Here is a 5,343-nt window from a genome sequence, read left to right on the forward strand (position 1 = left end):
CGAGGTGACATTGGAGTAATCTATGCATAGGGGTTGATTCACGTTCTCGTCTTTGTTTCTCCAGTAGAAATCTTGGGGCACTCTTTGAGGTTCTTTGTGTTGGATTGATTATTATGAATATGAAATTGTTTGATGCGTATCGTATATTTAACTCATGGATACTTGTGGTGACATTGGAGTATCTAGGTGACATTAGAGTTGGTTGATGCGTATCGTATGGTGTTATTTTAGTATGAACTCTTGAATAGATCGAACGTAAAGAATAACTTTAAGGTGGTTTTGTACCCTACAAACAATTTCTTCTTATGTTCTCCGCTAGATAAGAACTTTGGAGTGATTCTTCATCGCACGCGAGGGATGCATATACGATCCAATTATATTAGCATTGTTGAGAGATTGCACTAGCGAAAGTATGGACCCTAGGCCTTGTCTTCATGCATTGCAATACCGTTTGTGCTCACTTTTTTACTTGCTACCTTGCTATTTTTATTGTTAGTATTACAAAAATCAATATCTAGTATCATTACTACACTGGTATCACCATCTCTTCACCGAACTAGTGCACCTATACAATTTATCATTGTATTTGGTGTGTTGGGGACACAAGAGACTCTTTGTTATTTGGTTGCAGGGTTGTTTGAGAGAGACCATCTTCATCCTACGCCTCCCACAGATTGATAAACCATAGGTCATCCACTTGAGGGAAATTAGCTACTGTCCTACAAAAATATGCGCTTGGAGGCCCAACACGAGTCTACAAGAATAAAGTTGCATAGTAGACATCAAGCTTTTTTCTGGCGCCGTTGTCGGGGAGATGAGTGCTTGAAGGTATATCTTTAGATCTTGCAATTGAATCTTTTAGTTTCATGTTTTATCACTAGTTTGATTTATAAAAAGTAAACTACAAAAAATGGAATTGAGGTTGCATCATATTATTCATCTTTATAATGTCTTCCGTGAAAATGATGGAAAGGAAAATTGTGTTCAATTGATAGAAGAAGAATTCTATAGAATTGTTCCCCACCTCTTATTCTTCATCGGGAGGGCTCATCTCGTCGTCATCATCAACCTTCCTCCATCACCAATTTCATGATGCTCACCACTAGTGAGTAATTCCTTCGTAGGCTTGTGATGTCTACTACACAACCTTCTTCTTGTAGACGTTGTTGGGCCTCCAAGTGCAGAGGTTTGTAGGACACTAGCAAATTTCCCTCAAGTGGATGACCTAAGGTTTATCAATCTGTGGGAGGCATAGGATGAAGATGGTCTCTCTCAAATAACCCTGCAGCCAAATAACAAAGAGTCTCTTGTGTCCCCAACACACCCAATACAATGGTAAATTGTATAGGTGCACTAGTTCGGCGAAGAGATGGTGATACAAGTGCAATATGGATGGTAGATATAGGTTTTTGTAATCTGAAAATATAAAAACAGCAAGGTAACTAATGATAAAAGTGAGCGTAAACATTATTCTAATGCTAGGAAACAAGGCCTAGGGTTCATACTTTCACTAGTGCAAGTTCTCTCAACAATAATAACATAGTTGGATCACATAACTATCCCTCAACATGCAACAAAGAGTCACTCCAAAGTCACTAATAGCGGAGAACAAACGAAGAGATTATTGTAGGGTACGAAACCACCTCAAAGTTATTCTTTCTGATCGATCTATTCAAGAGTCCATAGTAAAATAACACGAAGCTATTCTTTCCGTTCGATCTATCATAGAGTTCGTACTTGTGACGCCCCCGATTTGACTGTACACTAATCATGCACGCAAACGTGTACGATCAAGATCAGGGACTCACGCGAAGATATCACAACACAACTCTAAGACATAAATAAGTCATACTAGCATCATAATACAAGCCAGGGGCCTCGAGGGCTCGAATACAAGTGCTCGATCATAGACGAGTCAGCGAAAGCAACAATATCTGAGTACAGACATAAGTTAAACATGTTGCCATTAGATGGCTAGCACAAACTGGGATACAGATCGAAAGAGGTGCAGGCCTCCTGCCTGGGATCCTCCTAACTACTCCTGGTCGTCGTCAGCGGCCTGCACGTAGTAGTAGGCACCTCCGGTGTAGTAGGAGTCGTCGTCGACGGTGGCGTCTGGCTCCTGGGCTCCAGCATCTGGTTGCCACAACCAGGTAGAAGGGAAAGGGGGAAAAGAGGGAGAAAAGCAACCGTGAGTACTCATCCAAAGTACTCGCAAGCAAGGAGCTACACTACATATGCATGGGTATATGTGTAAAGGGCCATATCGGTGGACTGAACTGCAGAATGCCAGAATAAGAGGGGGATGGCTAATCTTGTCGAAGACTACGCTTCTGGCCACCTCCATCTTGCAGCATGTAGAAGAGAGTAGATGGTAAGTTCACCAAGTAGCATCGCATAGCATAATCCTACCCGGCGATCCCCTCCTCGTCGCCCTGTTAGAGAGCGATCACCGGGTTATATCTGGCACTTGGAAGGGTGTGTTTTATTAAGTATCCGGTTCTAGTTGTCATAAGGTCAAGGTACAACTCCGGGTCGTCCTTTTACCGAGGGACACGGCTATTCGAATAGATAAACTTCCCTGCAGGGGTGCACCACATAACCCAACACGCTTGATCCCATTTGGCTGGACACACTTTCCTGGGTCATGCCCGGCCTTGGAAGATCAACACGTCGCAGCCCCACCTAGGCACAACAGAGAGGTCAGCACGCCGGTCTAAATCCTATGGCGCAGGGGTCTAGGCCCATCGCCCATTGCACACCTGCACGTTGCGAGGGCGGCCGGAAGCAGACCTAGCCTAGCAGGTGTTCTAGTCCAATCCGGCGCGCGCCGCTCCGTTGCTGACGTCACGAAGGCTTCGGCTGATACCACGACGTCGAGTGCCCATAACTATTCCCGCGTAGTTGGTTAGTGCATATAGACCAAATGGCCAGACTCAGATCAAATACAAAGAACTCGTTAAGCGTGTTATTTTGAAGTAACCGCGGACGCCGACCAGGGCTAGGCCCACCTCTCTCCTAGGTGGTCTCAACCTGCCCTGTCGCTCCGCCACAAAGTAACAGTCGGGGGCCGTCAGGAACCCAGGCCCACCTCTACCGGGATGGAGCCACCTGTCCTTTCAGCCCCCTCATCAGAATCACTTGCGGGTACTCAACGAGCTGACCCGACTTTAGTCACCACATGTGTCATGTATATGAAGTATATAGTATATACCCGTGATCACCTCCCTAGTGATCACGGCCCGATAGTATAGCATGGCAGACGGACAAGAGTGTAGGGCCACTGATGGAACACTAGCATCCTATACTAAGCAGTAGGATAGCAGGTAAGGGTAACAACTGTAGCAACAATGACAGGCTATGCAGCAGAATAGGATTAACCGAAAGAAGTAACATGCTACGCTACTCTAATGCAAGCAGTATAGAGAAGGAATGGGCGATATCTGGTGATCAAAGGGGGGCTTGCCTGGTTGCTCTGGCAAGAAGGAGGGGTCGTCAACAGCGTAGTCGGTCGGGGCACCAGCAGCGGCGTCGGTCTCGTAGTCTACCGGAGAAAAGGGGAAAGAAACAATAAATATAATGCAAACATAAGCATGACAATGGAAGACATGTCAATGCGCGGTGCTAGGTGTGCCCTAACATGGTAGGAGGTGGTACCGGGAAAGGGGGGAAACATCCGGGGAAGTATTCCCGGTGTTTCGCGTTTTCGGACAGATGAACCGGAGGGGGGAAAGTTGCGTGTTTGCTATGCTAAGGATGTGTGGCGGGCGAACAGGCTGCGTATCCGGATTCGTCTCGTCGTTCTGAGCAACTTTCATGTACAAAGTTTTTTCATCCGAGCTACGGATTATTTATATGATTTAAAAAAACGATTTAAGGATTTTCTAAAATATTTCAATTGAAATTATATATCTAAATACTCCTGTCACAGGGTGCTGTGCTAGCCGGTGTGTATTACAGGTGGGGCCGTGCGTTGGGTTGACCAAGTCAATTTGACGGGTCAACAGGGTGTGTGGCCCACGTGTCATTTTCACAAGTGTAAAAAAACAACTAACTAATTTAATAAAGGGGAGTCCCACATGTCATCTGCTAGTAGATAACCTAGCTACTAATTAACCCTAAACTAATTGGACATGGCCGGAAATTAGTCACGGCCGGCCACACACGGAGAAAACACACACGCACACACACCTAGCAGTCTAGCACACACCACCCACGGCCATGGCTAGCTGCAAGCAACAATGGCAGTATAAGCCGCAACACGAAGCAGTAGCAAGGAACAACTATTTGTAGTAGCTGCTAGCGACAACTGGAGAAGTGGGGCATGAGCAGCAACGGCAGTAGCTTCAATAGCAGCAGCGTAGCAGTCAACAGCAGCTAGCAAGCAGCGGGAGCAGCAGCAGTTCAGCGCACGGGAGGAGGTCAGGGGCGTTGGGCGGGGCACGCATAGTTGGGCGTCGGGCTCGCGGCGAGCGCGGCCAGCGGCCGGCGGGCGCGGCCAGGGCAGGCGGGGCGCGCGACCAGCGGAGGCCGGCGCGGCCGAACACGGTGGGGCGCTCGCGGGGTCGTGGCGAGTAGCAGAGGAGCGTGGGCAGCGGCACAGAAGCAGAGCCGGAGCGGCGGCAAAGCAGCAGCAGTAGTGGCGGGGTGACCAGCGCCAAGTAGCGGCAGTAGGAAGGGGCGTCCGTGCAGGCGGGCGAGTGCCAAGCCGGGCGGTGGCCGCGGCGGCGAAGCGGACGACGACGACTAACTACGGTGGTAATGGAAGCAATTGTTACGGGCATGGAAACAGCGGGAAGGGAGCGAGTTTTTGACGAGGGGCTCACCATGGAGCACAAGGAAGGCTCTGCGAGGAACGGGAGCAGCAGACGGCGAGCAATTCGTCGGAGAAGCGCCGGCGACAGAAGAAGAGGGAGGAGCTCGATGCAGTGGCGTAGGTCTTGGGCTCGTGGTCGGAGTAGAAGCAGAGGGAGCAGGTGGAGCTCCTAACGCAGTATCTGCCGGCGAGGACGACGGTGGCCACAACGGGGGAGGTAGTCCATGGCGGCGATGGTGGCGGGTGCGCGTGGAGCGGCGGATCTGGGGCGAGAGGGGAAGAATCGCGAGGGAGAGTGGACGAGGCTGAACCCTAGGGCGTCGGGGACGGTCTTATACTTGCCGGGGAGCTCGGATGGCCGGCGCGTGGCGATCCCTGGCCATGGACGCGCCCCCTCTGTCCACGAGGCTTCCGTGAACAGAGGAAGGAGCTGGGGAGGTGGGCTGGGCCTCCTAGCTCCTATTCATAGTGGGCCAAAAGTGCACTATGATTTTTTTAATTTCTATTATACATATACCTCTCTGTTT

The 5,343-nt window shown here is 49.4% G+C and overlaps 1 long non-coding RNA gene across 1 annotated transcript; it reads right to left on the minus strand.

Annotated features, from left to right (window-relative positions):
* Positions 1 to 1,831: 1,831 nt before the first annotated feature.
* Positions 1,832 to 5,133, minus strand: LOC141042400 (uncharacterized). Its single transcript, XR_012204984.1, has 3 exons — positions 4,827 to 5,133; positions 3,467 to 3,544; positions 1,832 to 2,136 (listed from the first exon to the last, which is right to left on the minus strand). It is a non-coding gene; the product is annotated as an uncharacterized lncRNA (long non-coding RNA).
* Positions 5,134 to 5,343: the final 210 nt, after the last annotated feature.

This window comes from Aegilops tauschii, chromosome 3 (assembly GCF_002575655.3).
Source record: "Aegilops tauschii subsp. strangulata cultivar AL8/78 chromosome 3, Aet v6.0, whole genome shotgun sequence".
In the NCBI taxonomy this organism is placed as follows: Eukaryota; Viridiplantae; Streptophyta; class Magnoliopsida; order Poales; family Poaceae; genus Aegilops; species Aegilops tauschii.